This window comes from Arachis hypogaea, chromosome 1, assembly GCF_003086295.3.
Source record: "Arachis hypogaea cultivar Tifrunner chromosome 1, arahy.Tifrunner.gnm2.J5K5, whole genome shotgun sequence".
Taxonomy (NCBI): domain Eukaryota; kingdom Viridiplantae; phylum Streptophyta; class Magnoliopsida; order Fabales; family Fabaceae; genus Arachis; species Arachis hypogaea.
Window position 1 is genome coordinate 47,352,256 of NC_092036.1, and position 23,950 is coordinate 47,376,205.

The 23,950-nt window shown below is 30.8% G+C and overlaps 1 long non-coding RNA gene across 2 annotated transcripts; it reads left to right on the plus strand.

Moving 5' to 3' along the window:
* Positions 1 to 18,310: 18,310 nt before the first annotated feature.
* Positions 18,311 to 20,417, plus strand: LOC112803505 (uncharacterized). 2 transcript variants are annotated; one of them, XR_003202674.3, is made up of 3 exons: positions 18,311 to 18,787; positions 19,249 to 19,329; positions 19,486 to 20,417. It is a non-coding gene; the product is annotated as an uncharacterized lncRNA (long non-coding RNA). The 2 variants fall into 2 exon arrangements; XR_011862915.1 differs by having other exon boundaries at positions 18,336 to 18,787; positions 19,223 to 19,329.
* The last annotated feature ends 3,533 nt before the right edge of the window (positions 20,418 to 23,950 follow it).

Below are 23,950 nucleotides of genomic sequence, written 5' to 3' on the forward strand. Positions count from 1 at the left end.
CATTTGAAGACAAGTATAGTGTCTTAGAACTTAGGTAACTTCTTGTTAAGAACCAATTGCTAAATCTCTCAACACACACTCACAAAATGTCTTGATGCACATCTTGCAATTCGATGCTAGCCAAATGGTTTAAAACTTGTTTTCAAAGGTACAAAAGCATAGGAATTGACTCCAACAAGTTTGAGATCAATCCTAAGTATTTTAAAGTGATTTTAAGCCATTCTTTAAGGTTTGCATCGATGCACACTCATCTTGCATCGATGCAAAGCATGCGACGACTTGTTGAATCGATGCAAAGATGTTTGCATCGATGCAACCTAGCTGAAAATTCAAATTTCAGCTTCAAAGACACATTTGCATCGATGCAAAGTGTTATGCATCGATGCAAATAATTCAAAAACATAAAAAACGGCTAGTTTTGACAAAAAGGCTCCATCCCATTAATTCCCCAACGTTTCTAAGGTTTGGGGAATCTATAAATAGATGGATTGAAGCCTTATTTCAGTTACTTGAATTTTTGGAAACTATCTTGTTCATATTCTTTCATTCTACACATTTTTTTTAAGGTGTTATAATACACAATTTGAGAGAGCAATATCAATTGGTTCAATAGTGCTAAACTTGTAATCATACACTCTTCTAGAGAGTACTCATTTCATCTCAACAATTCTTTGAGAATTGTTTTCTTGTACACTTTGTAAATTGGAGTGTGATCTCCAAGGTTGAGTCAAGAGTTATAAACACTATAGTCGGTGAGGATACCAAAGAGGTATACTAAGTACTCAAGGCAAATCTTAGAGAAGGTATCTCTAAGTGGAGTGGGTTAGTATACGAGTGGTGATCATATACCGTGAGGTGTTAGAAACTAAGGACTCGGATTGTAAAAGGTTTTGCGCGAGCACCTTGAAGCTTGGCAATAGTGGAACTTCTCAATTGCGATTGAGAAAGAAAGTGGACGTAGGACAAGGATTGTGCCGAACCACTCTAAATAGCGTTTGCATCTCTCCAAACTCATCTCTTCAATATTATTGTCTTTTACCTTTGAGCAAATAAATTGTGATCGAAAAGTAGCTTCGTAAGTACTTAAGGAGTAGCTTAAGTCCGATTGGTGAAAAGCTTGATCAATTTATTTGAGTTGGTGTCTATTGGAAAGTAAAAGCTCCTTATAAATGCTTAGCAATTGAGTTAAGCTCTTGGAAAAATACTAGTACAATAACACTTTTGTATATTGTCTTTAATTTTCGCAAAAAGATTCATTGTTGTTGCAATACTCAATTCACCCCCCTCTTGAGTAATTGTGCATAGGTTCTACATCACCGTCCAGATCTGACTTTTTTGTTGTTATCACGCCACCTCTGATCCTCTGCTCACTCTTTTGTTGTAGATCGTCGCCTTGTCGTTTAAATTTGTCGTTACTTCTTGTCGCATAATTCATTTCTCACTGCCCCTCCTCTGGTAACTTTTTCTCTAACAACAACAGTCTCTCCAATAACTTCTTCTCAATCTAATTTATTTGATATTCTGAAGCCTCAAATAACGATTATTTATTGCTGGCATAAAGATAATATATCTCATCAACGCGAACACATAATCCACCTTCTCGCAAATGTACAATCTCGACTTCGAATTCCTGATGCAACTGATGTTGTAATTCTTTGTTTCTTTTAAATGTCTGAGTTGTATTTTGTTATTGCATTGAAATTGATTAAACTATTCATTAGTCCGTACTTAACTCCTAAAGTTTCCCAAGGTAAACATTTCTGTGCGTAAAAATAAAGATATGCAATTCTAAAGGATATGAACTAGGAATTTGTGTAATAAGGCTGGCTGAAGCAACACTGTTATCATTTGCTAATTATTACTTAATTTAGTGGATCTATGCAATGACAAGTCAAATTTTGAAAGTATAGCGAATGCCTGATCTTTTATTGGTGCGTTTGAAGAAGCATTCCCTTTCCCACATTTTAATGGTGCTCCGATCAGGGTAATAATCTAATGTTGTCATCTACTATTCTCTATTGTCTTTAAGCTGGAATATTAGAACTTTTGAGAAGTCTTCAGTTTTTCAATACTTTAGATATGGTTGCCTTTTTAGTTTCTTTGTGGTTCTGCAAATGGTCTTTGAAATGGTCTTTTGAGTTGCACAGTTTCCGTTCTTTATTTTCAATAAAAATTTAATACAGCCTAAAAAAATTATGCATTTTCTCACTAGATATACATGGACCAAATAAGGTCACTATTTTCTATTATAAATCTAATCCATCATATAAAGTTTTGTGAAATTTTACATTGACTGTCAATAGCTTGACACAAATTCCTCTTTTATTTTTGTTTGGATGGACTATGTTAAGCTTTTAATGACAATATTTCTCATAAATGAAGAAGTTAAAAATTTGGTGTAAAGTGTTAAGCTGTAGAAAAATAATTATTAAATATGTTGTTCAGCTCAAAAGAGTTCAAAAAAAAAATGTGCTAAGAATCTTAGAATTTATATTCATTATTGAATAATATAGGTATAATTTTTTATTTTTTATGTGCATTTTTAAAAGAAAAATAAATCTTGTTTCTTAAGTTAGTATTTTTTAATTGGTGTCTTTTCAGGTGTGTGACACTTTGATCATATGCTTCTCCACAAAAAAAGAACTATATAAACATGATGGAACTTGTACTTTGTTGTGCTATATACCTATCTAGTTTATTAGAAATCTTCAATGTGTCTTGCTAGAATTTGGAACTGAACTATGACTGATTTTATAAAATAAATGTGAATCATTATGTTTGTTAACCGATATTTTGTTTCTATGTTTGATCATTTTTATATTTTGTTAAATTATAATTATATATAAAAATTAGGAGTTAAGAATAATAAATGTAAAATTTAGTTTAAAAAATACGTAATTAGAAAATTAGGATCAGTGTTCAATTTAGCCGCCAAAAATTCTTGTCGTTATTAGCAACAGAAAATTTAGCTACTAATGTTTAGTCGCTAATTAACAATCGATTTAGCGACTGATATATTGATTGCTAATTAGTGACCGATTTAGTTAATTTGTTTGGTGAGAATTGGTAGTTTTGGCTGAAAATCAGTCACTAATGATTAACAATCAACATTGATTGCTGTTTTAAATTTAACGATTAAAGTTTTAATGATTAGTAGAATTAGTTGCTAAATCGATCAATATACTGACAATTTTTTGTAGTGAATGTAACTAAATTTACTTCAAAAACTTTTGTAATTTTTTTGTTTTTTTTTTGGATAATTTTATATGCGAAAGAAATCCTTTTTCCCCTGAACAAAAATCAAGCAATGGGTCAATCTTAGCCTCTCAAATATCTTCAAGCCGGAATTCTTATAAGCAAAATAAATATCATCTCTATATTTTATTTTATTTTCCCAAAAAGAAAGTAAGCATGATCTATGTATTAAACAAGTATTTTATTTAGACAAATAAACATGTATTTACAAATACAATAAAAAGAACTCATAGTTTACAAACATGCATGTAACGATTAAACAATTCCAAACAAAATAAATACTAGATCTCTCGAAACAGTTATTTCTATTATCAGAATGATCTCTGTGCTTTTTAAAGAATATATAAACATGATTTATATTGACAAAAGAAAACAATTTTTCTTTAACCAAATAATAAACATATTTAATAAATAAAAATGTTAAGTATAAATTAAATACTAACTTTCAAATTAACTGATGAGCAGAAATTGAAGCTCAGAGATACCAGTAAATGCATTAGATCACACAAATAATACTATGATAAGTGGATATCATTTCTACGAGAATTAAAGTATTGAACAAATAAATTTCTGATAGAAAAGTCTAATTAAATTAATAAAACCTTATTGATAATCGAAGAGAGCAAGAGACTGTCTTACTCCGAGCTTTGATAATCTTGAATGCTGAATATTTGGATGCCACGGATAGTGAGCTTGAGTAATGAATTGAGAGAAGACAATAATGATGAGAGTCAAGAGAATTGGAGATGCTTATGCTCTTAGGAAAATCAATCTTGTTTATTTATCTTGAAGTTTGTAAAAAATTTTCACGGCCAAACTTTTAATAACTGATTTTCAATTTATTGACTCCTCAGTTTCTCAAGCATTAATTAAACGTCAATTAATTAATCAAGAGATTAAGCGTAAAAACTGATTTTAGATTCAAATAAGATTTAAAAGTAGTCCTTAGGTCGAATTATATGTCACGTATTCAAGCTAGTCCTGTCCAGTAAAATCTTAAAAGAAAACATAATTTTCAAAAGTTGTTCTAATCCGAATTATATGTCACTTATTCAAAATTAAAGTGAGAAAATCATGTATGTATCGCACACTAATTGAATTACTATTCCTAGCCGAATTCAAATAATCATGTGAAAGAGTTTTCAACCTTTAATTCAAATATTAATTTTCCAATTATAATAAAAGAATCCAAGAAGAATTAGCTTACCTTTTGATCCACTAATCCGAATGAAGAACGAATAAGTCAATTATGAAATAGATCAATACAAGACTTCAAAATAAAATAAACATAGATTAATTATCCATAGAAAATAAAAATAGAGCTTTTAACCTTTGACAAAGAATTAGTTACCCATGAAGAAGTAAGACAAATAAGAAGAACAGAAGTAGTCCAAGGAGTTGATACCCTTCTCTGTGAGCTATGCTCACTGATTTATAGCCTAAATTCTAGAATTCAAATTCAACACTAAACTAATCTTATCCTTCAAAGAGAGATAAGATAACTACTTATCTTCTGAAGAGAAAGATAAGCTATTAACTTCAATTTCAAATTCAAAATGAAAATTTAATTCAAACTCTAATAACGAAATCTCTTATGCTTCTGAAGAGAATCAATAACTAATCTTCTAAAGTTTTTAATATAAGTTTTTAATATTGTGGATGTGATTAAGACTTCTAATGATGGGACTTAATTATTGAATCCTGAGAGTTGTAATTACCTTTAAACTGACTTGGATTGGAGATAATTTGAGCAAAAAGCCCAAAAACACCTTTTCAAGAGGGGTGTGTCCGCCAGGCGTGAGATGGAGGCTGCCAGGCAAAGGTGAGGCATGAAGGGAGACTGCAGGGCACAAGGGGAGGCCGCCAGGCACAGGGTCCTCCCACAGAGCGTGCATGCAACGCAAAGGAGCGTCCGCCAGGCGTAATTCTTGTAAGACCCCGTCTTTTCAGAAATTAAATTATGAGTTAATTGAGATTTGTGATACTTATTTATGATTTTATTTTCAAAAAATTATCTTATAGAAAGATAATTAAAGCAAAGTTATGAGTTTTTGAGTTTAAAATTAATTAGAACTCATATAATTTTTATAGTAATTGGGTATTTTCTTATTTATAATTTAAAACTTTAGTAATTTAAAAATAATGAGAATTTTATATGCTTTATTTTGAATATTAAGATTTTGAACTTTATTTTATAAATAAAAAAAAATTAATTTGATTATCTCTAATTTAAAATTAGAGTACTTCTTGAAATAATTTGTAAGTTGATAAATAAATATTATTCTCAAAATAATTATATTAAACTATATTTAATTTTTAATTACTAATATACCCTTTTATTTTATTAAAAATACTTACATCAGTCATAACCCTAATACAACACACTCTCAACACACACACACACACACTAAAACCCTAACTCAGCGCCGCCACCCCCTTTCCCACATATCCCTCACCCACAAAAGAAGAAAGAAAGAAGGAAGGAGAGGAAGAGGATGGCACCGGCGGGGCTGGGAGCCTCTGTCGCCGTCGTTGTCAGCAGGAAGAGAAAGAGAGAGTGGAGCCGTTAAGCAAGAGCTAAAGAGAGGGAAGCCTTGAGAGAGACAGAGCTGCACCGAGAAGGATGAGATCATCATCGTCGTGCACGTCACCGCCACTGGAGCGAGTCTTCATCGTTGTCGTTGATGGAGAATGTCACCCGTGGACCCAAAAAAGCCCGCGCTGCATCCCGTTTCCATTATCGCGCCTAGATGCTGCCAGCTATGTTACCGCAAAAAGAATCGTCATCATGACTATGGACTAGGGCTTCGTAGTGGGAGGGAGCTCGCGAAAATGAGAGAATCGTGAGGGCTAGGGAGAAGGTAGCTTTGCTGCCGTCGCTGTTGCAGTCACCAATGAGTTGCACGGTGCCATTAGGGATGCCATTTTGTCACCATCGGAGCCACGCCCATCATCACTAAAAGAGCTTCGTTGCCAGAGCTCTCTGTCACTGTTCTACTCCCTAGAAGCCACTACCAGAGCTGTTGCTGCTCCCTTCTTTCATTCCTCTTTGGTACAATAAGTATTTATATTCCGGAACCCTCGCCGTTAGTATTCTATTATAGTTTGTTGAGAATTTTGCGACATTAACGTCTCAGGGTTGGGTTACTGTTGCTACATTCCACGTTTGATGTTGTTGCAGCACTATGGCGGAGTTTCTGTAGACGTTGCAGCTGCCGCTACCGTGAACTAAAAGAAAAAAGGGAGTTTGTCGTGAAGTTGAGTCGCGTTTGAGGTAGGGGTCTTTTCTTGAAACTGTTTTATTATCAAGAATTGTTATAAGTCAATATTCCCATGAAAAATGTATTTTTATGATTACGTGAGTCATATGGATTGAACTGTATTACTCTGTATGATTGCAATTATTTGCCTAGTTGATTTATTGACTATTTGAGAAGACTGGATAATATAGTTTCTTGGTTGACTTTGTTGAATTAGTTTTCTATATTTATTGTAAGTTAGTTGATTTTGATAGAATTGGTTTGATATTTGAAAATGATTTGAGATTTGGAAATAATCTGATATTTGAATTGATTTGATTTCGGAAATGGTTGAGAAGAGGTTGAAAAATGGTTTGGTTAGGATTCGAGGAGGGTGGCAAAGTTCAAGTTTTAGAGGAGATGCTATCAAAATTTTTATGAGAATTTGGAAGTTCTAGTTTGGTTATTTAATTGAAGAATTATTTTATTTAATTTTGATCTAACTAAAGAAAAGAGTATGATTTGGGATGTTTTAAAGTAATTATTAAAGAATAAATGGTTATGTTGTTTCAATTAAGATTATGATTTGTAAATAGGATGATTTTTGAGTCTTTTGATGGAGGTTTAAACTTAAAACAGTTTTGGAGTTAGCTTGGGATTTTTCGTTGAGTAACAATGAGGATTTAACTTGCTTTTCAAGAAAGTGAATTTGGAAAATAGTTTATTTTTTATGCGCTAAGTTTTTGGGTAAAAGATTTTTTGTTGAACCGAAAGTGAGATTTATTCAATTAATTCTAATTATTAGTTATGTTCTTGAAAATTTCAGATGGATTTAAAGGAATTTATTACTGAAGTTAGTTTGATAACTTGGTTAAAGAAAAATAGAATATTTATGGTTTTGTTAATTTAGAAAATTTATTTGTGAATTTCAAGAATTATAAGATAAAGGTTGAATACTTTGGGAGTACTTTAAATAGAACCTGTGAAGCTTGAAAGTTGGATTTAGTTACCCCCTTAAAGTGATTGCAATATAACTATTATATAATTGTGGTTCTGCTATTGAGTTTGGTTATGCCTGATTATGATTACGTTTGAAATGAGATAAAGACTTGATTTTTGAGACACCTAGGTAGATGCAAGGGTTGTGACTTAGTCCCACTTATTTTGGGTTAAGATTTGAGATATTTAGATAGACACAAGGGTTGTAGTTTAGTCTCACTTACTTTGGATTGAGATTTTAAATACATACTTAGGTAGATGTAAGGGCTGTGGTTCGTCCCACTTGAATCCAGGATTGTGCTGAGAGGCACTTACCTGGGTAGATGTAAGGGTTGTACTAGGATTGTGGTGAAAGGCACTACTTGGGTAGATATAAGAGTTGTTGTTCGTCCCACTTGCATCCAGGATTGTGATGAGAGAAACCTGGCTAGGTAGATATAAGGATTGTGGTTCGTCCCACTTGCATCCAAAATGTGGTGAAGCACCTACCTGCGTAGATGTAAGAGTTCTGGTTCGTCCCACTTGCATCCGGATTGCAGTGTGAAGCACCTGTATGGATAGATGCAAGGATTGTGGTTGATCCTACTTGTTTCGTGATGTGGTGTTCTATGTCCGGGTTAGCTACTGAATGTGTCGGACTCTGGTAATATAACCGACATGTGAGCTCATGGCCAATAGGATAGGCATGCACCATATACATTTATGTGACATTGTTTGGGTGTGCATGTTGTATTTGGTTTGCCTATGTGAATATTTCTATTTAGCTGCTAATTATCGTACTTGCTGTAATTGCTCATAATTGTGTTTGAATCTCAACACTTGTGATCGTGACTATTGGTTCGGATTATGGTGGTTTGAGCGTGATTTGATTACTTGTTGGGCCACGAAGGCCGTAATTTGATTATATTTTCGGTTGGAGGCCGTGATTTGATTGGGTCTTTTTATAATTTAAAATATGAACTTGAATTTTGGATAATTGATCATTTTCAAAAAGATTCATAAGACGAATGATGATCATTGTGATTGAAATCCATTCTTTTTCTTACGCATATCCTTTTTGACAATTCTAAAATCCTCTGGTAAGACCGTGTGGTTAGGTTTTCACCCCCGACAGCCTTATCTTTTTCAGAAAACGGACGAAAAGCCTGCGAGGACCTTTCTGAGTATTTCGGTTACACTGTATCTGTTTTAATGCCTTAGTTATAGTTTTTCTCTCGCTTCTATTATTATATTTTTGTAAGAGGAATAGGAGTCGTGATTGTAATGATGTGGACATATGTAATATTTGTAATTACTTGTATAAGGAACTCTAGTTATATATATAGTGTTGTGATTCGATTTGTATTTATGTATGTTTGTAAAAAGAAAAAGTATTTCTGGTTTTTCGAAAAAAATAGCGATATAATTTTGAGTTACAGGCTCCTATTTTATTATTAAGTATATGAAAGTCATTGTAATATCCTCGCTATCAAATTAGTGCAGCCGGAAGCGTGACATTCTGGTAGTAAGGGTGTTACACTTCTTACTCCGTAACTTCATTTTCCTTGGACTATACTTCTTAGGCTACCCATTTATTTTCTTTGTGCTTTCTTTGTGAAAAAAGTCTTGAATTTTTTTACTTTTTGTGTCCAAAATTTCTAAACACATAAAAATACTATCCCGATTTCAAATATTTGGTTATTTATTAAATGGGGTATGGGTAAAACGAGCTCAATAATTATGTGCTTATTGAATGAGCCACACTTATATAGGTCATTAGATCTTATTAGATAAAAATCAAAGGCTAATATAAGAGAAGAGCATTGATGGACTCTAATAAATATAGAATATTCTAGTATATAAATAAATGCTTTAAATGGCAATACTTTTAATACACAATACTTTAAACAGCAATAAAATTTTTTATTCTTAAATAATTAAATATAAAATATATGAGTATTTTTTATTTTTATTAAAATATAAATAAAAAATTTTAATAAATAATTTTAATAAATTTTTTATTTATTAAAATTAATTATTATGCAAAAAATTTTTATAATATTAAAAAATTATATTAAAATAATATTTTAAACTATAACTAACATAAAAATATAAAATAATTCAAATTTTATTATATATTACTTGACAAATAATTAGATTATTATATTTAAACTTTATTAACTAAGTACGTTTATTAACGATATTATTATATAATATAATTTTTATAAAAATATATTAAAAATTTAATTTATTTAAAATATTACATATAATACATGAAAATATTAAATTTTTTATTTTTTTCAATTTTTTTTAAAAATAGAATAAATAATATAATTTTAAATACATACCTAAATAAAAAAAAAGTTAATATTTTTATATATTATATATAATTTTTTAAATAAATTTTATTTTTACAAATATTTTGATAAAAAATTATATGATATAATAATATATTTAACAAAATAATTAATTAATAATTTTTTTAATATAATAATCTAATTATTTGTCAAGTAATATAAAATAAATTTTAATTTTTTTATATTTTTATATTGTAGTTTGAAATATCATTTGAATATTATAAAAAAATTTGAATAATAATTAATCTTAATGAATAAAAAAAATTTATATTTTTGTATTTATTTAATTTATACTTTTTAGAACAAAAAGTTTCTACCTTAATATAGTAAAATATGTGATAATTTTCTTAATATATATATTAGAAGTGGTAAAACGGGTCGAATCCGTCGGGCCTAGAGGTGGCAAACGGGCCTAAACCCGCCGATCCGACCCGCGTAATCCACCAAAAAAGACGGGTCAGGCTGGAAAATTGGGACTGCCAAATAGCAAAAGCCTGCCTAACCCGCATCGCGGGCTTTGGCGGGACGGGACAGGCTTCCCAGCCGGGTTTAGTGTTTTTTTAGTGAGGGGTACTTTTATAATTTTTTTGCCAAAACCTAAGTTCCCCCAACCTAACTTACAAGAGTATGAAAATAAAAATTGAGTGGTTTGGATTATGTTTATGTTACTTTGGAGACAATATTTATAATTATGTTTTAAATTATGTTTATTTTGCTTTGAAAAGAATATTTATACCTATGTTTTGGATGAAAACTTGGTTTATAATTATGTTTATTAGATATTTATAATTACAAAGATTTTAATATTTATGAATATAAAAAAAAATAATTTTTTTATGCCTTTAGAAATTATAAATTTATTAATATGATTGTGAAATTATATATATGATTTAGTAGCTAATAGTATAAAAAAAAAATAAAAAAAAGAGGAGCTTTGGCGGGTTTAGCCCGCCATCCCGCAGTTAGGCTGGGCGGGGTGGGATTTTAGGACCGCTTCATTAGGCGGGGTGGAGAAGGCCAGCCCGCCAAAGAGCGGGCTTCTGTGGGGCGGGGCGGGCTTCCCCACTTGCCACCCCTGGTTGGGCTGACCTGTCGAACTCGCTAAAAAAGGTGGGTTAGACTAGGATTTGAAACTTGTCAAATTAAAAAAATTCGTCAAACCCACCAAATTTTCATGCAAAATTTTTTATAATATTAAAAAATATATTAAAATGATATTTTAAATAGTTATATTATAACAGATTTAATATGTTTTCTGATTTCAATGTTATTATATGATTATAATTATTTAATATATAAAAAAAATTACTAGATAGTATATATTAGGGGTGACAATGTGGGCCAACCCGTCCCGTCAACTAAAGTGGGTACAAAATGCTAGCCATTTGACTTTGTTTTTTTTTTGAAAAATAAAATTAACAAAAAAATAATAATTAAACAATTAAATACAAATAAAAAATAGTCAAATTATAATATAATTTTTTTACTATCTTTTTCTAAATTTTTAACTTCAATAAAATTGTTCAAAATAATATTTGTCAATAGAACCATCTTTATTTTAAAAAATAAATCATATCATTTGAACATATATACGAAATTGTAAAATAAAATAAATAATGTTACATAATTGAAACATATATACATAATTTGGCGAATTCTTTTAATTTGACAAGTCTCAAATTCTAACTCGACCCACCTTTTTTAACAGGTCGGTCCGATGGATTCGACCCATTTTATCACCGCTAATATATATATATATATATATATATATATATATATATATATATATATATATATATAAAAGAAGATTATCACGTATTTTATTATATAAAGATAGAAATTTTTTGTTCTAAAAAATATAAAATAAATAAATACTAAAAATATAAGTTTTTTATTTATTAAGATGAATTATTATAAAAAAATTTTATAATATTAAAATAATTTTTTAAACTACAACATAAAAATATAAAATAAATAAAATTTATTTTATATTACTTGACAAATAATTAGTTTATTATATTTAAATTTTATTAACTAATTACTTTGTTAAATATATTATTATATAATATAATTTTTTATCAAAATATTTGTAAAAGTAAAATTTATTTAAAATGTTATATATAATAAATAAAAATATTAACTTTTTTATTTAGATATGCATTTAAAATTATATTATTTATTCTGTTTTTTTAATTAAAAAATAAAAAAAATAATATTTTCATGTATTATAAATAATATTTTAAATAAATTATAAATAATATTTTAAATAAATTATTTTTTAAAGTATTTTTATGAAAAATTATATTATGTAATAATATCTTTAATAAAAATAGTTACTTATTAAAATTTTGAATATAATAAACTAATTATTTATCAAGTAATATAAAATAAAATTTTAATGATTTTATATTTTTATGTTACAGTTTAAAATATTATTTTAATATTATAAAAAAGTTTTGCATAATAATTAATTTTGTTAAAGAAAAAATACTCTTATATTTTATATTTAATTATTTAAGAATAAAAGATTATGTTGCCGTTTAAAGTATTATATATTAAAGTATTGCTATTTAAAGCATTTATTTATGTACTAAGATATTCTATATTTATTAGAGTACATCAATACTTTTCTTTTATATTATCTTTTGATTTTCATCTAATAAAATATAATGGCCTATATAAATGTGACTCATTCAATAAACACATCATTGTTGAACTCGCTTTAGATATACCCTATTAAATGCTATTAGAAAATATAAGAAATTTAATTAAAATTAAAAAAATAAAAAATTGGTTAAGATGACATGTCATAATTAACTATTATATATTTTTATATATTGATATACATATATATTGTTTCATATATTTTTAATGTGTATTTAATATTTATAGAAGATTAAGCATAGTTGCTTGTGGAAGAAGCCAAACACAAGTGAAGCAACAAGAAGCAATGCAGACAAACTGAAGAGAAGTAAAGAAGGTTTCTTAAACTATAAAAAATGAAGTAATGAACCAAAGAACTAATAATCACTAAGTAATTAAAAACAGAAAGTGTTAGTGCGAATACACTAGCGTAGAATTACACAAAACAGAATCTCATCCCACTGATATAAGGCCTGCATTATATATAAGGAAACCGTAGATTTTATGTTGTATAAAAGACTAAAGCAAGACTCTAACTGCTCTTCTTTGGCTCTTTCTTGATCAGAATCTTGTTCAGTTATAGTTGTATCCTCAATACCCCCAACTCAAGTTGTGTCTTAGAATAACTATGAGTTTGGTCTTCAATCGATCAAAAGAAGCTGTTGAGAAGGGCTTGGTCAGAATGTCAACAATTTGTTCAGAACCAGAGATGTACACAACTTGTAAACCCTTGGCTTGAATGTTAAGTTGGAAGTGCTTTGTTTTATCATGTAACACTGGATTAGCTATGAAGAGAACAATGTTTAAGTTATCACAAAATATTGTTGGGACTCTTGCAAATTCTTCATCTATACTAATTCAACTTCACATGATGCAAGATTCGTAAACTGAGCCTCAAATGATAATCTACTAAAAGTAGTTTATTTCCTACAAGACCAAGAGATTAAGTTAGTACCTAAATAAAGACAATAACCTAAAACTGACTTTCTATCCTCCAAATTTATTTGCTATCCAATCAACATCTGAACAAGCATACAACCTGAAATCTAAACACTTATGCATAATCAAACCATGCTCTTTTGTGCCTTGAACATACTTCAAGACTTTTCACAGCTTTTCAATGAGCCAATAAAGGAGTATGCATGAATTGGCTCACTTTACTCACACCAAAACTTAAATCTGGACGAATTATAATAATATATTGTGAACTTCCAACCACAAATCGAAATAGTTTAGGATCATCAAATTATTCTGATCTAGAAGACAATAATTAAAGAGATGATATCATTAGGGTGGGCATAGCATTTGCCTCATTCTTCCCAAGCTTAAATAAAAGGTTTTTTACAAATAATGATATCATCAACATAACACAAAATATACCCAACATAATGAGGTTCATTTTGATGAATAAAGAGGTATCAGACTTAGTACTATAAATTCCATAAGACTATAATGTACAAATCAATTTTATAAACCATTCCCTAGGCGCCTATTTTTGGGGTTAATGAGAAGATTTTGATTGTTAGCATAATTTTCATAATCAGAATTGCTTGCGTTTACAGGATTCAGGTTATTAGAAGATGCATCCCTGTTTGAGAGAACCAAAAGCTCTGGTACCATATAAAAGATCAAGCATAGTTGCTTGTGGAAGAAGCCAAACACAAGTCAAGCATATGTACTGAAGAGAAGTAAAGAAGGTTTCTTGAACGGTAAGAAATGAAGTAATAAACCAAAGAACTAATAACTATTGAGTAATTAATATATTAGTGTAGAATTACACAAAACAGAATCTCATCCCATTAATATAAGGCGTGCACTATGTATAAGGAAACTATAGACCTTAGGCTGTATAACAGACTAAAACAAGACTCTAACTACTCTTCTTTCACTCTTTCTTCATCAGAATCTTATTAAATTATGTTGTATCCTTAATAGTATTCTAATACGTATTTTATTTAGATAACTTAGTTTCAATGTATATGTAGCATACTTATAAATCCAATGAAAATGGCTTATTGTTTGCAACAAACATGCATGTTACAACTAACAAATAAATCATTTTAAACAAAAATAAATATTTTGCAAAATTTAGTTTTATTTTATGGTGGGTCTTCACATATATATTCATATATGATACATAAATAGATTCTTTTGTAGTATCATTAAAAAAAAAGACAAAAAAAAAATAATAACAAAAGAGAAACCTATAAATATGTTTTTTTTTCCTCTTTGTATCTCTTTACTTTTTAAATCTGTATCAGAATATCTCCCTTATTTTATATCTATGTAACGTGTTTTGAATTAAGTGAATTATATTGATATTTATTTTATTTAAAATATATGTTTATTCTTTGTTTGAAGCATGTTAAGTTATTAATACAAAGTATTTTGTATTGAATAACAAGTGGGTAGATAAATTTTGGTGTTTTGGTTTTATAATTTCTAACTTATTAATTGATAAATCAACTATTATTTTAAAATATAGTGTATAGTAGAGTTATATTTTAAAAGGGATACAATAGATATTTATTTAAAATTTAGTGAAGATAATGCTTAGATATAAATAAGTGGCAGAACTACATATTTTTTATTCATTAATTTTAACAAATTTAAAAATTTTATTAACATTAATTTTATCTTTACATTTTTGATAAATTTCAATTTTTTTTTCCGTTCAACACAATTTTGTTCCAATATTCTATTACGTGGTTTGGTTGATGGAAACAAGCAAACAACGTCAAATATTGTCGAGTGATTAGTGACGTGGTTTTCGCAAGAGTAAGTGGAAAGAATGGAACCCCGTCACGTCATGTCTATTGAAAAATGGGGGAAACAATAACATGGTGAGAAATTAGTTTCTTGCTCCATTGACAAATAAGTTTGCTTCCGCATTTCTTCCTCCAATTTGTCTCCATGTTTCCTTGCTTTTCATCATGCTTGTTTCCTAGTCGGCCGACGCCTAGCACAATTTTTGGCCTAAATGAAATAAACAAATTAAATAATCTCTAATAGTACACTAATATTTTAAAATAAAACAACCTACATGCATGTCTTATCTATATATCTATGTAAATCAAATTAATTATATTAGATTTATATTGAAAAAGCATAAATCGATTAGTTGATTTAATTTACATATAATTACTTTAAAACGTACATGTAAGTTAATTCACTTTATGATATTTGTATAATATTGAATTTTTTTTTTTGACTGAAAAGTAACAACAAAAAAAGAGAAAATAAAGAACATGAAACTGCTTAAGAAGCAAGATAGTCGCATTGAATGCTACTCACAAATTCCTTCCAAAGTAACGGGAGCTCCACTTAATGAGTATGACTCCTCATTGTCGTCTTTGCCATGATGTCTACCACTTTATTTGCATCTCTCAGGATCAACCGGAGGTCAACACACCATTTTCAAGACATGATGTCTCAAATTTTCAGCACCAAAGGGCCAACAAAACCAGAGTTACCTTGGAAATTGTTGACAAGAGTCAAGGCATCCACACAATCTATTTCACAAATCATATCTCTTTGCCCTGAGTCCTAGGCTAGAAGATATCATCTCTAAATAGCAAACAACTCTTCTTGCAAAATATTACTACTCTCAATCGTTTCCAAACAGTCTCGATACCAACTTCCATTCCAATCTCTTCCAACACAGGCAAAACCAACACGATTACCAATACTAAGATAGCTTACATCACATTAATCTTAAAAGTGCCCACTGAGGGAGAATCCATGAGCCACTAATGGTAGAGGGGATTGAAATTCGTTGCAACTCAAAAATATTCTGAAACACCATTTCCAAGGATAAAGCCAAACTTGTCACCTTATTCAGGGGGACTCGTGTGGATGAAAGATCTCATAATTCCTGGAACGCCAAATCCATTATAGACTCGAAAAGAATTTAAAAGGGCGCTCTTTGCTATGAAGCAAGAACCTCTAGAGATTGATCAAAAATCTCCAAAGCCTGTCAAACTAGTTGAGGTTTTAGACAATCCCAAATACAATAAACAACCAATTCCTGACTAGAAAATATCGTGGACAACTGTCTATCGATGAGATGTCCCTCCTGAAATAAAAAGTAGCAGTAGACAGAGTCTGCCTAAGACAAAACCAAGCCAAGAATTTATGTTTTTCTGCAACAAGCTAACGCCAAAGCCAAAGTCAATTCTCCTGGTCCTTCCAACCAAACTTTTTCTTACTGAGGCACAAGTAACCACTACGAGAGTTATATACTTTTGACGTTGCATCAGACCAAAACCATCTTACCACTGAACCTGCTTGCACATCCAAATTATAGGAAAGAATGTTGCCTTGCAAAAAATGGTTTAGAGGAAAATAGATATTTTGAAGGTGCTATTATCCAGATGACCAAAGATCCAAGATCCGGATATCCGAATAAAAAATGTGAATATAATCCATCTCATGACAAAGTTGCCCCTCTTGTCTCCAATTAGAAAACCATAAGTTCTGGTTTAGATCCCAATGCACCAAACAATGCCATCCTTCAAGAGATCCCAAGTCTTATATATACTCTTCCAAACATAAGAGCCCGTGTCTCGAGACTGATTGAAATAGTCTCTGGGAGAGGAACGATATTATTTCGCCAAGAATTGAACCCTTAACTTGTTTGGATGATAAAAAAATTGCCAAACTAGCTTCTCAAGAAGAACAATATTACCATAAAACGGATCTCGAATCCCCAAATCACTAGATTTCTTAGGGGTGAACACCTTCCAACTAACCAGATTCATGCCTCTACCATCAACTTGACCTTTTCAGAAAAAGCTCCGCATCATAGATTCTATCTTAAAGGGAATAAAGATACTTGCATGCGGTAAGAAGGAATTGCAGCCACTACTGAATTGATCAAACATAGTATTTTTTCCTTGTTAAGAAATATCCCTTTTCAGCTAACCAGCCTCCCCCGAATCTTGTCTAGAACATCATCGAATGCTGCTTGTGTCATCCAAGAGTGACTAAGGGTAACCTTTATATACTTGCTCAAGTTCTAGACAATGATGGATGACACCCCAGTAAAAATCATTTTTCTTGCCACTGAGACATTCTTGGAGCATAGCGCTTTAGATTTCTCCACATTAGCCTTCATTCCCAAGGCTCTACAGAAGTTATCCAAAGCAACCATTATATTTTGAACTTGCCATTTTTCAGCTTTACAGAAAAGAAGTAAATCATCAGCGAACATCAAATGAAAATTTCTTGGACCCCCTTTAGAAGCAGCCACCGACTTCCACAAGCTCCTTTCAACTTGATGATTAATAAAGCAGGACAATCTCTCCATACACAACACAAACATATATGGTGACATTGGGTCTCCTTATCTGAGTCCTTGGTTAGGAGTGAAGCTATTTAATCTCTCCCCATTCCACAGGATAAACAACGAACACTACAAGGGCCTGTCAACACCCTTTTTTCTTTCCACACTTTAAAAGCATGGCTAAAAGTGGTCAATGGCCACGCTTTTATGAGGGGCGGCCACTAATTTGTGATTTGGCCACGCTTTTTTTGTCACACTTCAAAAGTGTGGCCGTAGAGGAAAACCGGCACACTTTAATGAGGATAGCGACTAAATAGTAATTTGGCCATACTTCAAAAGCGTGGTCATAGAAGAAAACAGGTACGCTTTTAAAGCGTGGCCAGTTTGTCTTCCAATGGTCACATTTTTTAAAGCATGCCGATATCCTCTAATCATTTAAAAACTCTAAAAAAGCATAGCGATAGAGTTCCCACAAAAAATTTAATTTTACCACCCATTTTTTTCCAAACGCTACTTTTTTCCAAGTTAAACACTTTAACGCTAAACCCTTTAAGTGATAACCCTTCATCATCACTCAGCCGTCAAACACACCCTACTACCTAGCCGTCGAACAAACCCTACCTAGCCCTTCATCATCACCCTTCATTGCCGATGAGAACCCTCATACCCATCTGTGCTCTCTCCCACCCCTTCATCTTCATCACTACTATGAGAACCCTCGCACCCAGCCCTCTCTCCGAGCCCTTCATCTTCATCACTGATGAGAACCTACACCACTGTTGAGAACCCCTGCACACATCCTTCTCTCTGAGCCCTCTCTTGCAGCCCTCTGTCTCACCCTCTCTGTCACAACCCTCGCACCCTCAACGCAAGCCTCCTCCTTGGATTTGCAACCTTGCACTCTCTCGCAACCCTCCATCGGCACTGTTCCGTCGGCGCACCCTGTATAGGCATGCTCTCCCTCAATCGGTGCTAAACCGTCACTGCCTATCCCTCAATCGGCGCTCAACCCTAACCATGAACACTACAAGGTAACTATTTCTTTCCTCTATTTCTCTGTTCTTATGATAAGGGCCATTATTTTTGTTCCCTAGCTGTGAATCTATTCCTGTGTTGCAGATGTGAAAATAGATGTTTAAATATTGACATATTAAATTTAAGAATATTCTAAGATCGAATATTTTTACCAAAAAATTGAGAGAATTGGCTTGTTGTGAATCTGTTTTGTGTTGTACATTGTGTATTATCAAGTTTAATTGTGCTTGCTTCTTATTTTGTTGTGTATTATCAAGGTATTTATTTATCTAATCTAATATAATTGATTCAATATTTGCAAATACTATTTCAACTTTTATTTATTTTAATCTTGGATGTTTCATATACATTTTGGAAACCTACTTCTATCTGCATTTTTATCCCTGAGTAGAATTGGAAATATATTGATTGGGAAAACTATTTCCTTTTAGTTCTCTCTATTACTTGAACCATGTAGGTATTGGATAAATGAAGAGAAGGCTGAATGGATTATATACGTCACAGATGTTGGACAACAGCAACACTTATGGTATTCAAGGTATGTCACAATTAATGACGTTCATGATATCTTGTAGTTACTTGATCTTATTTATTACCATAACCCTTTCTACTTGATCTTATTGTTATTCAAGGAAAAGCTCTTGAATATATTGATATGTTTTTCTCCCACTTTCATGTTGGATATTCCATAAAGATTGCTGAACATTTATGTGATTTCTTCAAGAGGAAGATAAGGTAAGGCTGATGCAGGAAACTGGTCTGTAATTAAAGCAGATTAATAATTGATTTATCAATTAGAGGAAGAGAAATTGGAACAAGAATCCTTCTTCTTCTCCTGTCTTAAAGAGCAAGTGTAAAAGGTATTTTCTTAATTAACGACCCTGTTGATGATGTCAATGATATTTTTGAGATACATAAACATAATGAATTAATATTTGGCATTTGCTTTGAGCTAGTTGTTTAAGAAGTTACAATGACTTTTTGTTTGCTGTTTTTTTATGGGGGGTGTCATATTTACTTACCACTTCAGTTTGGGGTGAATTTGATGACAATGACTAACATCATCAATAATTGTTGGTTTTGAAGGCTCCTTAACTTTAGTTAGTGGTGATCCTGGTATTGGGAAGAGTACTCTATTGTTACAAGTATGAATTATTTATTTGGTCGATAAACTGAATCTAAATATCGGATTATCACCTTTTTTATTTATGTAGTGGTCAAGTACCACTAATGCTTTCTTTTATTGTGACAATTTGATTGAAAGATGACAACAATGATAGTAAAGGGTTGCAGTGAAGGCAAAGCATCTCGAGTTTTATATGTATCTAGTGAAGAGGTTAGCTTTTATTAGGTTTCTTTCTTGCATCCTAGTATTGTAGTTTGGGATAATATTTGATTTCCCTTATGTGGGCACTGAAGTTTAACATTTGATTTGTGATTGTGCTTTGGGTTTAGAGTTAGTTGACTTTCTCTAATTTAGTTGCATTTATTTTGTTTTGTGTCATGTGACAAAGTCTTGAGTAAATTGGTAACAGAGCAGAATGTCTTGGAATTAAATCAGATATTATATTCAAATACTGATATTGAGGTAGAAATCTAGATTTCTTCTGATTAGTTTTGCTGCTAGCATTCTTCTTACTATATTATTTTCTGTTTTATACATGGATTTTTATTGAAGTTATTGTCTGGGTCCTATTAACCAATTATTTCAAGTAATAGCCTTAACTTGCGAGAAGTGTATAGTGAAGTCTAGATACTTGTATGTTTTTTATCTTAATTTATTTCATGTTTTCAAGACATATTGAAGAAAGCTTAGCTTCTTTCCCCTCATGCTATGGTTATTGATTCAATACAAACTCTTGATCTTATTAATATTGTTAATAATTTTTCTTTAACTCTATTAATACTTTTATTTTTCTATCATTTGCCAATGTCTTTAAATTTAACATTTTGTTTTGATTTATGTATTCTCTAGTGGTCAAATAAAAAGGCTTATAATAAGACACTATTGAAACTTACTGGGTTGTTCCAGAAGAATTTTGAGACATTCACCAATCATAAGATTGGCAAGGACAACAAACTCACTGAAGAGATTTTGGCAGCTGAACCAGTGTTTTGAAAATAGAGAATGCATATTGTGTTAAAGTGGGGGATGGCTGGGATTATTATTATTATTATTATTATTATTATTATTATTATTATTATTATTATTATATATATGGTTCAATAAACATATTATATATTGTATTTCTAATAATAATTTTGATTTCATTGGTTTGGTTTTAGGCATATATAATGTTGAAGTGTTGTTATATTTTTAAAATTTTCACATGAATGGATGGTTCTCATTCTACTGTCTTATATTCTTTTCTTTAATTTGATAGATCATATAAAATTATGTACTAGATACGTAGATTTGTTATTCCTACTAAAACATGGCCATATCCCACAAACTTGGCACGTTTCAAAAGCGTAGTTATAGCTTCAGCAATCGGCACGCTTTAAAAGCGTGGCTATTGTAGTGTGCCGATTGCTTTAGTATTGGCAAATTTCAAAAGCGTGGCCATAAAATACGTTTAAAAAGACGTGGCTGTATTATCACTCAGAAAGCACGCTTGTAAAGTGTGGCTATAGCATCACATATACGACCACATTTTTAAAGCGTGACAATAGCGAAAAGCATGACAAAAAGAAAGTATGTCGATAGATCCACAAAAGTGTGGCGATAGAGCAACCAACACGTTTGTGGATGTGACCCTTTTAAAAACGTGCCGATAGCTCAAAAAACATGGCGAAAATATATTGGCCTGATTTTTTGCACTTTTCGACACGCTTTAAAAACATGGCATAAAACTGATTTTCTTATAGTGAAAGAGACAATGACACAATGCATAATCAAATTGATTCCTATTTAATTTATTTGTGTAATTTACCCCAATTTTTGGCAAACGGTAATCCGATATCTCTTATTTTATGGAAAAGATTTTTCAAGTTTTTAATTAATAATATCACTTTTTATTATTTATTATTTCTCAATTACTTTCAATTTTTATGAGTCTTTTTTCATCATTAAAAAAAATCGAATAACAAAAGTAATGGAGGATTATTACAAAAAAAAAATCACATTATGAAAAGTTGATATTATCAATCAAATTAAAAAATGACATTGTCGCTCTCTTTATATATATATGGAAAAAGATAGAGTTTTTATATAAAAAAATGTCAATCACAAAAATAAGAATGAAAATATAAGTGCATAATATTTAAAATTAATGTATTTTCTAATAAAAAATATTACGTGCATCCTAACATTAAATCATCTACCAAATTATTCACCATGTGTTTAAATATAAATATATATTGTTTAATTTATTGTTAATATATATTTATATTTTTTTTAAGAATAAATATTTTAGTAGATAATTTTTTTATATAAAATAGATGTTTTTTATGTACACCTATTATAATTGATTATCTAAACATAACTTTATTACACGATCTTCTATTTTATTAAGACCTTTTGTTACAAACCTTTTAAGGATACTAATTAAAAAAAAACATTGTTTAAAATAATATACATTCAAATATATTAATAATTTTAACAAAAATATTACATGCACATTAATTATTATAGTAGTTATTATATATTTATGTATACATATATATTTTGTATAATTCATTTTTAATATTTATTTTATATTTTAATATATATTTTATAAAAATAACTAATTTAATAACTGATTTTTGTGTACCTAATATTATTATAGTTTTAATCATTAAAGATTTAACTTATACAGTGTAACATCAGTGAAAGTTGGCATAATAAATGATAAAAAAATTCAATTTATAGTAATCGACTTAGAAAAGATAAGATAAAAGAGTAGTTTATGCCAAGGTCAATGATAAGAATAGGTGCATGTTCTTTCCCTTAGCTTGCTACCTAACCATAAAAGAAAAAGATATATACAATGAAATTGTAAAGGCGTGAAGCTGATGGGGTGGGACTTGGGAACGAGACACGAGAAATTGCGTAAGGAATATTTTTCTCAAAGCGGTCAAATCAGGGAATGTGGCCTGCATGGAAGCGAGAAAGTTGAAAACCAAAAAAATGATGCCAAAATTCAGGCCAAGATTCGTGCTTTCCAATTTCCATCCACAATTCCACATAAATGATCGTAATGGTAACCACGTTCGTTTGATTGATTCAATACCTATTCTTATTCATTCATGCACGTCGAGAGAAGAAGAAAACATGCCTCCAACACAAGCGGCGCCGTTGCATCGATCCAAGTTTTCAAACTAACGACGCAACCACGCTAACTTCGAATTTGGCGCCATCCACCGCACCGAAGTCCTAACGGTCAAAAAGGTTCTGACACGCAATAAAATTGGCGGGATTTACGAAAATACTAAAAACTTTTTTTTTTCAAAAAGAAAATGAGAAAAATAATTGGTGGGCCCGCATGAGGTCCTCGCTCTCTGAGTTGTCAATGACGTGGCACCACTCATTTCTGGTTCTCACTTCTCATTACGCGAACTCTTGAAGGCTTCTCTCTCTATCTTCTCTAGTACACTGCCCTTTCGCCCCTGTCAAAAGACGCTACCCACGTTGTGGCTGGCTACCATTCTCGAATTCACTCATTTTGGCTTTTAATTTAGCCCCAGCAAGCAACCACACTCTATTCTCTTCACCCACATTGTTGTCTCTTTATTCTTTTTATGTCAAGTTTTGGAGTCTATTTTATGTTTAATTCTGTACAGTCGATCTATGTTTTATTGTTATTAATTATATCCTAATCAAAATGAAAACCATAAGGGGCTAAGGGCAATAAAAATATGAACGACGTATCAAATCTTACTTATTTAAACTGATTGGTTCGTTAGTACAATGTAACTTTTAAATGGCCGATCAATGAATATTAAATAAAAATGTTGGAGTTGGACCACTTGTAGTAGTAGCTAGTAATTAGGCCCTTAACCTAACATTCAAAATTATTTATATCAGTTAATCGGTCTCTTTTCACTTGAAAGAAAATAACTAAATTTTTTTAAAAGAATTTGCATATAAATTCAATGCCACTATTTATAATTTCAATTTTGGAACAATAGGGAGTAGGGGGACCCATGAATTCCTTTTTAGCCTCCACAGACCACAATAT